This window comes from Ovis aries, chromosome 3 (assembly GCF_016772045.2).
Source record: "Ovis aries strain OAR_USU_Benz2616 breed Rambouillet chromosome 3, ARS-UI_Ramb_v3.0, whole genome shotgun sequence".
Taxonomy (NCBI): Eukaryota; Metazoa; Chordata; class Mammalia; order Artiodactyla; family Bovidae; genus Ovis; species Ovis aries.
Window position 1 is genome coordinate 189,554,347 of NC_056056.1, and position 12,913 is coordinate 189,567,259.

Consider the following 12,913-nt stretch of genomic DNA (forward strand, 5'->3'; position numbering starts at 1 on the left):
TGACTAACACTTTCACTTTACTTTCACTCTCTAAAGTGTCAGGTTTGAACAATTATATAGTCTCCTTAAGCATAAAAGAAAAAAAAATCTACTTACATAAAAATATATCTAGCCTTTGTCTGAAATGAGACTGAAGCATTTGGGGAGAGCATCACTATTTTGATAAAAATGACGACTGTTATCATTCAAAGAATTTTTCACATACAAAGTCCTTTACACATGTAACTTACTCTTCAGTTTAGTTCACTTGCTCAGTCATTTCCGACATTTTGCGACCTCATGAACCACAGCACGCCAGGCCTCCCTGTCCATCACCATCTCCCGGAGTTCACCCAAACTCATGTCCATAGAGTTGGTGATGCCATCCAGCCATCTCATCCTCTGTCGTCCCCTTCTCCTCCTGTCCCCAATCCCTCCCAGCATCAGAGTCTTTTCCAATGAGTCAGCTCTTCACATGAGGTGGCCAAAGTACTGGAGTTTCAGCTTTAGCATCAGTGCTTCCAATGAAAACCCAGGACTGGTCTCCGTTAGGATGGACTGGTTGGATCTCCTTGCAGTCCAAGGGACTCTCAAGAGTCTTCTCCAACACCATAGTTCAAAAGCATCAATTTTTTGGTGCTCAGCTTTCTTCAGTCCAGCTCTCATATCCATACATGACTACTGGAAAAACCATAGCCTTGACTAGATGGACTTTTGTTGGCAAGTAATGTTTCTGCTTTTCAATATGCTATCTAGGTTGGTCATAACTTTCCTTCCAAGGAGTAAGTGTCTTTTAATTTCATGGCTGCAGTCACCACCTGCAGTGATTTTGGAGCCCCCAAAAATAAAGTCTGACACTGTTTCCCCATCTGTTTGCCATGAAGTGATGGGACCAGATGCCATGATCTTCGTTTTCTGAATGTTGAGTTTTAAGCCAACTTTTTCACTCTCCTCTTTCACTTTCATCAAGAGGCTTTTTAGTTCCTCTTCACTTTCTGCCATAAGGGTGGTGTCATCTGCATATCTGGGGTTCTTGATATTTCTCCCAGCAATTTTGATTCCAGCTTGTGCTTCTTCCAGCCCAGCGTTTCTCATGATGTACTCTGCATAGAAGTTAAATAAGCGGGGTGTAAATATACAGCCTTGACATACTCCTTTTCCTATTGGGAACCAGTCTGTGGTTCCATGCCCAGTTCTAACTGTTGCTTCCTGAGCTGCATATAGGTTTCTCAAGAGGCAGGTCAGGTGGTCTGATATTCCCATCTCTTTCAGAACTTTTCACAGTTAATTGTGATCCACACAGTCAAAGGCTTTGGCATAGTCAATACAGCAGAAATAGATGTTTTTCTGGAACTCTCTTGCTTTTTGGATGATCCAGCGAATGTTGGCAATTTCATCTCTGGTTCCTCTGCCTTTTCTAAAACCAGCTTGAACATCTGGGAATTCATGGTTCATGTATTGTTGAAGCCTGGCTCGGAGAATTTTTTAGCATTACTTTACTAGCATGTGAGATGAGTGCAATTGCGTGGTAGTTTGAGCATTCTTTGGCATTGCCTTTCTTTGGGATTGGAATGAAAACTGACCTTTTCTAGTCCTGTGGCCACTGCTGAGGTTTCCAAATTTGCTGGCATACAGAGTGCAGCACTTTCACAGTATCATCTTTCAGGATTTGAAATAGCTCAACTGGAATTCCATCACCTCCACTAGCTTTGTTCATAGTGGTGCTTTCTAAGTAAGGCCCACTCGACTACACATTCCAGGATGTCTGGCTCTAGGTGAGTGACCACACCGTGGTGATTATCTTGGTCGTGAAGGTCTTTTTTTTAAAGTTCTTCTGTGTATTCTTGCCACCTTTTCTTAGTATCTTCTGCTTCTCTTAGGTCCATACCATTTCTGTCCTTTATCGAGCCCATCTTTGCATGAAATGTTCCCTTGGTATCTGAATTTTCTTGAAGAGATCTCTAGTCTTTTCCATTCTGTTGTTTCCCTCTATTTCTTTGCACTGATCACTGGGGAAGGCTTTCTTATCTCTTCTTGCTATTCTTTAGAACTCTGCTTTCAGATGCTTATATCCTTCCTTTTCTCCTTTGCTTTTCGCTTCTCTTCTTTTCACAGCTATTTGTAAGGCCTCCTCAGACAGCCAGTTTGCTTTTTTGCATTTCTTTTCCATGGGGATGGTCTTGATCCCTGTCTCCTGTACAATGTCACGAACTTCCGTCCACAGTTCATCAGGCACTCTGTCTATCAGAGCTAGTCCCTTAAATCTATTTCTCACTTCCACTGTATAATCATAAGGGATTTGACTTAGGTCATGCCTGAATGGTCTAGTGGTTTTCGCTACTTTCTTCAATTTAAGTCTGAATTTGGCAATAAGGAGTTCATGATCTGAGCCACAGTCAGCTCCCGGTCTTGTTTTTGTTGACTGTATAGAGCTTCTCCATCTTTGGCTGCAAAGAATTTAATCAATCTGAATTCGGTGTTGACCATCTGGTGATGTCCATGTGTAGAGTCTTCTCTGTGTTGCTGGAAGAGTGTGTTTGCTATGACCAGTGCAAAGTCTGAGTTTTTGACAAAACTCTATTAGCCTTTGTCCTGCTTCACTCCGTACTCCAAGGCCAAATTTGCCTGTTACTCCAGCTGTTTCTTGACTTTCTACTTTTGCATTCCAGTCTCCTATAATGAAAAGGACATCTTTTTTGGGTGTTAGTTCTAAAAGGTCTTGTAGGTCTTCATAGAACCGTTCAACTTCAGCTTCTTCAGCGTTACTGGTTGGGGCATAGGCTTGGATTACTGTGATACTGAATGGTTTTCCTTGGAAATGAACAGAGATCATTCTGTCGTTTTTGAGATTGCATCCAAGTACTGCATTTTGGACTCTTCTGTTGACCATGATGGCTACTCCATTTCTTCTGAGGGATTCCTGCCCACAGTAGTAGATATAACTTACTCTTACCCAACATCAAATGAGAAAACTGCAATAGAGGATTCCAATCACACAGTGAACTGAATGGTACCTAGACTGAATGGTCCATTCAGGTAGATGGAGGCACTGTTTCAATTCACTGGGACAGAAACCAGGTCACAGACAACGACTCTACTAAGATGAAAGTCACTGGTGCATTCAGGAGGAGATGCAGACAATCTCACATAATTACCCACTAATCTCATCTTCACAAACTCAGCCATATGGAAGAATAGTCATTGTAATATTCAATGTGTAATCTGATAATCATATTTGCCTTTAAGATTATTCTGGTGATCAGAGCAGAAAAAGAAATAAAAGGAATCCAAATTGGAAAAGAAGAAGTAAAACTTTCACTGTTTGCAGATGACATGATCCTCTACATAGAAAACCCTAAAGACTCCACCAGAAAATTACTAGAGCTAATCAATGAATATAGTAAAGTTGCAGGATATAAAATCAACACACAGAAATCCCTTGCATTCCTATACACTAATAATGAGAAAGTAGAAAAAGAAATTAAGGAAACAATTCCATTCACCATTGCAATGAAAAGAATAAAATACTTAGGAATATATCTACCTAAAGAAACTAAAGACCTATATATAGAAAACTATAAAACACTGGTGAAAGAAATCAAAGAGGACACAAATAGGTGGAGAAATATACCATGTTCATGGATTGGAAGAATCAATATAGTGAAAATGAGTATACTACCCAAAGCAATTTACAAATTCAACGCAATCCCTATTAAGCTACCAGCCATATTTTTCACAGAACTAGAGCAAATAATTTCAAGATTTGTATGGGAATACAAAAAACCTAGAATAGCCAAAGCAATCTTGAGAAAGAAGAATGGAACTGGAGGAATCAACTTGCCTGACTTCAGGCTCTACTACAAAGCCACAGTCATCAAGACAGTATGGTACTGGCACAAAGACAGACATATAGATCAATGGAACAAAATAGAAAGCCTAGAGATAAATCCACACACATATGGACACCTTATCTTTGACAAGGGAGGCAAGAATATACAATGGAGTAAAGACAATCTCTTTAACAAGTGGTGCTGGGAAAACTGGTCAACCACTTGTAAAAGAATGAAACTAGATCACTTTCTAACACCATACACAAAAATAAACTCAAAATGGATTAAAGATCTAAATGTAAGATCAGAAACTATAAAACTCCTAGAGGAGAATATAGGCAAAACACTCTCCGACATAAATCACAGCAGGATCCTCTATGATCCACCTCCCAGAATTCTGGAAATAAAAGCAAAAATAAACAAGTGGGATCTAATTAAAATTAAAAGCTTCTGCACAACAAAGGAAAATATAAGCAAAGTGAAAAGACAGCCTTCTGAATGGGAGAAAATAATAGCAAATGAAGCAACTGACAAACAACTAATCTCAAAAATATACAAGCAACTTATGCAGCTCAATTCCAGAAAAATAAACGACCCAATAAAAAACTGGGCCAAAGAACTAAATAGACATTTCTCCAAAGAAGACATACGGATGGCTAACAAACACATGAAAAGATGCTCAACATCACTCATTATTAGAGAAATGCAAATCAAAACCACAATGAGGTACCACTTCACACCAGTCAGAATGGCTGCGATCCAAAAATCTGCAAGCAATAAATGCTGGAGAGGGTGTGGAGAAAAGGGAACCCTCCTACACTGTTGGTGGGAATGCAAACTAGTACAGCCACTTTGGAGAACAGTGTGGAGATTCCTTAAAAAATTGCAAAGAGAACTACCTTATGACCCAGCAATCCCACTGCTGGGCATACACCCCGAGGAAACCAGAATTCAAAGAGACACATGTACCCCAATGTTCATCGCAGCACTGTTTATAATAGCCAGGACATGGAAACAACCTAGATCTCCATCAGCAGATGAATGGACAAGAAAGCTGTGGTACATATACACAATGGAGTACTACTCAGCTGTTAAAAAGAATACATTTGAATCAGTTCTGATGAGATGGATGAAACTGGAGCCGATTATACAGAGTGAAGTAAGCCAGAAAGAAAAACACCAATACAGTATACTAACACATATATATGGAATTTAGAAAGATGGCAATGACGACCCTGTATGCAAGACAGCAAAAAAGACACAGATGTGTAGAACGGACTTTTGGACTCAGAGGGAGAGGGAGAGGGTGGGATGATTTGGGAGAATGGCATTGTAACATGTATACTATCATGTAAGAATCGAATCGCCAGTCTATGTCCGATGCAGGATACAGCATGCTTGGGGCTGGTGCACGGTGATGACCCAGAGAGATGTTATGGGGAGGGAGGTGGGAGGGGGGTTCATGCTTGGGAATGCATGTACACCCGTGGTGGATTCATGTCAATGTATGGCAAAACCAATAAAAGTATTAAAAAAAAAAAAAAGATTATTCTGGTGATAAAAGGAGTCAACTTGTAAAATTGTAATACACACACATACACGTGTGCGTGCACACAGATGCAGCAACTGTTATATAATTAAAAAAAAGATACAAATACATATTCCTTGCATACAAAGATACCTAAGAAACTGTTAACAGTGGTACTTTTAGTTAAAAGATGAAAAATGAAAGGAGGTAATCTTATTTTGCATTTTATCCCTTTCTATACATTTTGTACTTACTGAATTACTTAAAGTTAGCGATTTCTTTCAATATAGAAGTTAATCCTTAGTCACAAAGGGGCTCTGGTGCCCTCAAATCTATAAGCATTACTGGAAAATATTAAAAGTCATATTCAGAAAAATAGCACAAGTAAATTAACAAGGTAATACTTCAACACTGAGAGGTACAGCATCTCTGTGAAAAGAAGGAACTGGAGACAGAAGGGAGACTGGTTAGGACAATAGTGTTTATGAAGACTAGATTAGAATAGGTATATTTCCTAAAATTCCTTAAATTTTTTGCTCAGGTATAATCTTGCTCAGGTAAACAAAGTGGAGTCAATGGGGAAATGGGGCAGAAATAAATCATAAATCAAAGTATCTATGAAATTAAAATAGACATCCTAATTATCTCATTCAATGTATGAAGATTTTATTAAGTTTGATTCAGTGTCACTGGCAATCAATCCTGGAACATTTAGACTGCCATGACACTGGATATCACAGGCACGGGGAAAGGGAGAAGATTTAAACATAGGGAGCCACTGCTCTTTATCATTCCCAGGGATGCTGGGCCCCAGTTTGGGAAAGCACAATCCCAGATACACAGGTACCTGCCACAGCCTAATATGAATGGCAACCTGGGAATGCAGACTGTCCAGCCCTGCCCAGAGACTGATGATCCCTTCAACACTTGATTCCGTGTATAGTCCATCTCAAGAAATATGTCTTTATAGTAACATTTTCAATAAGACATAGGATGAATCTCAGACACGGTCACAGTCATGGTCAAACTTAAAAAAAAAAATCTATTTTCAAATTTCTGAATACAAATATATTTGTTTTAGAGAACCTGTAATGAACTATCTACAGATAAACAGGTAGATAGGTGGAGAAAAAGATCATAGTACTGGCCACAGAGCAGTCTACCTTCTAGTTGCATTGCATGAGCAGTTTGATCTTTCTTGTTTCTCCCAGTGCCAACATCAGGAATTACATATGTCTGCTTATGTTACATTCTGCATGCAGGCCACTCATACCACATGGTATTAAAGTTGAACAAACCTTTAGGTCTACACCTGTTTGTATTTTTGTTTAAACTGTCCACTAGGAACTATTTAATACAATCTAAGTTTTCTTTAAGTTGTTACAGAATATTGAGCAGAGTTATACAAGAGGTTCTTGTTGGTTGTCTATTTTAAATATAGTAATGTGTACATGTCAATCTCAAACTCCAAAGATATACAGGGGGCCAAGAGGCACAAGATGCCAAGAAAAGATGCTCAACATTGCTGATTATTAGAGAAATGCAAATCAAAACTACAATGAGATATTACCTCACACCAGTCTGTATGGCCATCATCAGAAAGTCTATAGTAAATGCTTGAGAGGATGTGGAGAAAAGGGAACCCTCCTACCCTGTTTGTGCGAATGTACACTGTATAATGACTATGGAGAACAGTACGGAGTTTCCTTAAAAAACTAAAAACAGCTACAAACTAATTTTTTCAAAAATATTTACTGACTTATTTTTGGCTGCGCTGGGTCCTCATTTTGGCACATGAACTCTTGGCTTCAATACTGGGCTCAGCAGCTGTGGTGCACAGCCATAGCTGCCCAGTGGGCATGTGGGATCTTAGTTCCCAGACCAGGGATCGAACCCAAACACACGTTCCCTGCACTGGCAGGCGAATTCCTAACTACTGGACCACCAGGGAAGTTCCTATGAACTAATTTTTAACTGGGCATTTATTTTCTTACTGACTTGAAGGAGTTCTTTACATACAGGTATTAACTCTAAAAATATATATGTAATAATATTCACACACATACACACACACAAACATATAGAGAGAATACTTTTTATGAGTTGACATATGCAAATTTTAATTTTTTTAATATAACTACATATATAAATCATTCTCTTTTTAAATCTTTACATCTGTATTTTACTTTATCTTTCCCTGAAAACCCCAAGTCAGTTATTTCTGAACATTCTCTTCTAGTATATTTATTACTACATTTTTATATTTGTTAGTTGTTATTTTTAATCAATATAACATTCTTCTGGGCTGTCTATTCTGTTTCAAGTATTGTTCTACTTTATGCTATTTTTGACATCATGCTATTTTTGAATCACTATTTATTAAAAAGCAGAGACATTACTTTGTCCACAAAGGTCCATCTAGCCAAGGGTATGGTTTATCCAGTAGTCATGTATGGATGAGAGAGTTGGACTGTAAAGAAAGTTGAGTGCAGAAGAATTGATGGTTTTGAACTGTGGTGTTGGAGAAGACTCTTGAGAGTCCCTTGAACTGCAAGGAGATCCAACCAGTCCATTCTGAAGGAGATCAGCCCTGGGATTTCTTTGGAGGGAATGATACTGAAGCTGAAACTCCAGTACTTTGGCCACCTCATGCGAAGAGTTGACTCATTGGAAAAGACTCTGATGCTGGGAAAGATTGAGGGCAGGAGGAGAAGTAGACGACAGAGGATGAGATGGTTGGATGGCATCATCGACTCACTGGACATGAGTTTGGGTAGACTCTTGGCAGTTGGTGATGGACAGGGAGGTCTGGTGTGCTGCGGTTCATGGTGTTGCAAAGAGTCAGACACGACTCAGTGACTGAATTGAACTGAGTTCGCCTTTATTATTCTTTATATAAATATTTCTTGGCTCTTATTTATTTTATAAATACGAAATTCAGAATCACTGACCTGTAAAAAATTCCTGCTGATATTTTGATTAGATTATATTAAACTTATAAATCGATGTAAAGAGATGGAAAATAATAAATTGTCTTCCATAGGGAGTCTCTGCATCCTGAAAGAAGGTTAATGCTTTCCTTCCTACATGCCACTTGCAGTTCTCACAAAGTTTAATCCTCAGTACAATTTTTGTTGCTACTATGAATGGGTTCCTTTTTCTCACATTTTGGAACAGGTTATTATTATTATATAGATCATGATATTGCCATTATTTGCATTGGAACTTTACTACAGTCTATCAATTTTAGTTGATTGTCTTTGTGATTTTTTTTCACTAGCTACAAATAATTTTATCCTCCTTTCCAACCATTTTCTCTCTTGCACTTTTTTCTTAATATACTGATTAGGTATTTCAAAGATATTTTGGGCAGTAGCATTGACAGCTAGTTTGTTGCTTATTCTAATAAGAGAAAAAAACCCTGTGTTTCACCATTATTGGTATTTTGGCTATTAACAGCTTGATTCCAATTTTGTTTATACAATTATAGCTACTTCCCAGACAACAGAAAGAGCTGAAATATCTCTCAACAGTGAGATAGAAGGTGATTTTATTTTGCTTCACATTTTCCCAGTAAATTATCGACTAGGTTTTCTCAATCTACCTTTCTATATTTTAAAATTCCAATTTTACTGATTTATGTTTTTTAAAAAATCATCCATTTGATTAAGATTCTCAAACATATGTGGAGAAGTATATACAAAAGCATTACCACTCTTCATTTAGATAACTACAGTTACATCCCATAACTGCTCGTTGTGTCTATATTTGTGAAATGAGACTAGCCATAAACTCTTCTAATTTATTTTCCATGTTTCCTAAATTGAATGGACACACACATCCTTACCTCACTATTTCTAAAATTTCTTGGTTCAGGAGAACACTTTTAACTCCAAATAATCTTGGTTAGCAATGAGTATCTTGCAGAAGGCAAGAAAGAAGCAAACCCTAAAAACACCTTTCTCTTTAGAAATATTGTACTGTTCCTTGTAAAAGATAACAGATCTAAACATAATATCTAGATACAAATTTCTCAAAGTAAACCTATTCTGCTAATAAAAATGAACTTCTTCTTCTTTTTAAAAATATATTCATGCTTAAGACCATAGTCCAAGATGCCATAAAATATTAACAATCTGATATTAGGAAACTCATAACATCCCCTAATCACAGCTTCATGAAAACCAGATTCTAATACTGTTTAAGACTTGCACATTAATAAATGTGTGTGGCAATCTTCAAATCTTCAGCAAATCCTGTTTCTTTATTTCATTAAGTAACCATTATACTGAATCTGTCTTGCCATCTGAAATAGCTTGAGATCATTATCAGAACAGTATCAACTTCTAATACAAACAGCTACATTTTTCATTTTTACCCTACCAGGAAAATTTCAAAGTGCTAAAAAATGCAAACTGCTAACCATTTCCTAAAAACAGAAATGAAATAATTAGGTCACAATAGATGGCTCCTTTCTCCTAGAAAAAAAAGATGATGATGAATGCAACTGGAATGTTTATTGTCACTGAAATTCTTCAGGCCTGGATTCCAGGCCTTGATGCAGGTTACTATGACAACTTAAATTACAGAAAATATTCCTCCTTCTTTCTCCACAAGACCATTTCAAGCCTCCTGAAGCCTGTTTGGACCAATCTATAACAACAAAAAACACCTCTTTACAAGTTTTAACAAAAATGCCCCCATCTAAACCCTTAAAACCAAGAACAAGCATATAAAAATAAATTCCATTAAATCTACAGGGGATAGAACACCTAACCTGAAAATGTACATACAAAGCTTCAAATGTAAAATGCTGAGAGTACTCTGAAACTGCTCCCCATTACCAGAGGCACAGGGTGTATTACCACCATATGCTTCATTACAGAAACTATGGGAAATTACTTGCAAGGCAGTTTTGAAAGAAGATTATAGAGCTAAGCCGTGTTTACCATTATTTTCCCCTCACTAATGCTTTTTACAGGAAAGCACCAGAAAAGGAGGGTGGGGGAATACTACAGTGCTATTTAGAACACAAAGAAGCATAAATAAGCAATCTGTAAAATCTAAAGTTGGTTTTACCTCATCTTTTACACAAAACATGGGCTTTATTTTATAGTTAGCTCTCACACAGCCTCAACTTTATAAGATGCCTTTTGATAAATAACACTGTGAATTATTCTCTATCCTCATTCTCTAAGAGAATAATAGCTTAGGAGAAATTGCATTGTGATGGAGAAAGGTGACGTAGCAGAGTTATTCTGATCTTTAAGTCAGTAAAAATTTAAAGTAGCTGCATTAAAAAAAAAAAAGAGGTAGTTTTACAATAAAGCAATACTAAGAATTTCAAAGTTGGTTTTGCTGCTCATCAAAGTTAACATGACTAAAACGATATGCTTCATTTGAGAAGGCTAGGGAACTCACATATGCTGTTCCTGTGAGTAAGCTGGCTCAGTATTTGGCATGGGCAAAAAAGTTTTGTTAGTTCAAACAAAGTTTTATTTAAAAAAGAAAAACAGAGCAGTATGCTTAATGCTAAAGGGGTCTCTTTGCTCTTGAAGTCAAGACTCAAAGACTGTTACTGAGCATTTGAGAAGAAACAGTGAAAAACAGTTTACTCTTCAGCAGTAAACTCCAAGCAACTCAGATATCGCTGTCCTATTTGTATCAGTAAATAAGTACTAGTGTTCCAAGAGAAACAAAATAATTGAAGCATTCAAATCCAAATGTATACCATCCTTAAATGTTAAACCTGAAGCACAGTTCCTTCATGGTGTAACTTAAACATCAATCCTCCTGCATAGAAAATAATGAATGTGTAAGAGAAAGACCTGTAGAACAGTCCCGTCACTAATAGGAGCTAAAACTAACACTTAAGTGATGATACAACCATGGAGAGAACTTTAGTCAATGGAGCTACATAATACAATACAATTCTTCCTCATGCTTTCTTTTTTGTTTTTTTGATCATGCCCACTGCATATACTTTATTTTTATTTTTTTTAATTTTAATTGCAGGCTGATGACTTTACAATATTGTGGTGGTTTTGCCATACATTCACATGAATCAGCCATGGGTGTACATGTGTTCCCCATCCTGACCCTCCCTCCCACCTCCCTCCCCATCCCATCCCTCAGGGTCATCCCAGTACACCAGCCCTGAGCACCGTCTCATGCGTCTAACTGGGACTGGCAATCTATTTCACACATGATAATATACATGTTTCAATGCTATTCTCTCAAATCATCCCACCCTTGCCTTCTCCCACAGAGTTCAAAAGACTGTTCTTCACATCTGTGTCTCTTGGTTTTTTTCTTTAGACTATATTACAAATTGCAGGGCTCAACTAGGATTTTTCAGTGCTCACATGAATATAATGAATTTACCTTATTACAACCAGACTATCCTTCATTCTCAACACTTGGAGCCTTCTAGTCATAGTTTTTGCTAATGCCAGAGCAATGCAGTAGAGTCCACAAGAGAACTGAACTGATGTGGATGTGAACTTGTGGTTTTAGGAATCCATTCCTTCCACAGCCTAGCAATTACTAGAAGGCTCTAAGGGGAAATTAATTTATAGGAGACCTTCAAAACTTATCATCTAGGCAAAAATGCAAGCACATAACTTTTGTAAATGAGGGACTAAAGAATTTATATGATAGCTTGCTGGTTGGTGCCCTTAAAGAGTTTATTCACCTGTAAAATGTGAGCAGTTTATTCGTAAGTGATTCACTGACTACAAACAAGGTCAAATTATTTCCCCTCTTGAGACCAATAAGTCACCTTAATGTTCAAGAGACAAGAGACCATACACATTGAGCGTACAAAAATCAAGGGGAAAATAGTTGTGTATTCCCACCTCAGGGGCTTTTGTGCCCCATTATTTAATGAAGTCAATTATTACATTCAGATGGAAACTCAAACTATAAGATATATTTCAGACTTACCAAGATCTTCTAATCTTCAACTGTTAGAAATTACTTCTCTGTTTTAAAAGAAATTGCCAAGTTTAAAGCATTAATAGAATAGTGCTCTGGAAGCCCAAGAATGGTGATACACCAGTTTGCAAAATTTTGCCTCAGACTCCAAGTTTGAATCTAGAATTTATAAGGCAGTGAGACAAAAGATACTATTGCGAACCACGCTTCGTACTTATTTAAATGAACTGTTTACAAATGATTTGCCAGTGAACACAAGCTCTGACAGTCTCTCAAAACTTTGAAAATTATTCTTTAAAAAGCCACTGGAAGTGGTAGTCTTCTAGGATGCAGGAATGGAGTACAAACTTGCTGACTCACCTTCTCGGGCTGGAGTCCCCAACTGGGAGCAATGTGAGGTAGTCTTGAGGAAGGGTGGAGCACCAGACAGGTATTCTAGGAGGAGCTACGCAGGCACCTGAAAAGGTCCACAGTGTTCTTAGAATTCCGGCTAACTTTTATCTTAGACATGCTAAATCATTCCCATTTTAACTTTTAATGAAAGAGAAAAATACACAAGCTTTTAGCTTCAAATGGTTTTTCCAAAAAGAATTTTTCCTCCCCTCGTGGGCCCTCTCCTCTGGTCATCTGACTGCAATGC

At 37.6% G+C, this 12,913-nt stretch overlaps 1 protein-coding gene across 5 annotated transcripts in view; it reads right to left on the bottom strand.

Moving 5' to 3' along the window:
- The window catches only part of RASSF8 (Ras association domain family member 8), a 140,684-nt gene that overhangs the window by 80,799 nt on the left and 46,972 nt on the right, over window positions 1-12,913 (bottom strand). For 4 of the 5 annotated variants that reach the window (XM_060413300.1, XM_012175153.4, XM_060413299.1 and 1 more), the window contains exon 2: window positions 12,634-12,730. The exons of the other annotated variant lie outside the window; for it this stretch is intronic. The gene's annotated coding sequence lies outside the window, so the exon portion shown is untranslated. The remainder of the gene's footprint in view (window positions 1-12,633; window positions 12,731-12,913) is intronic. 5 annotated transcript variants of the gene reach the window in all.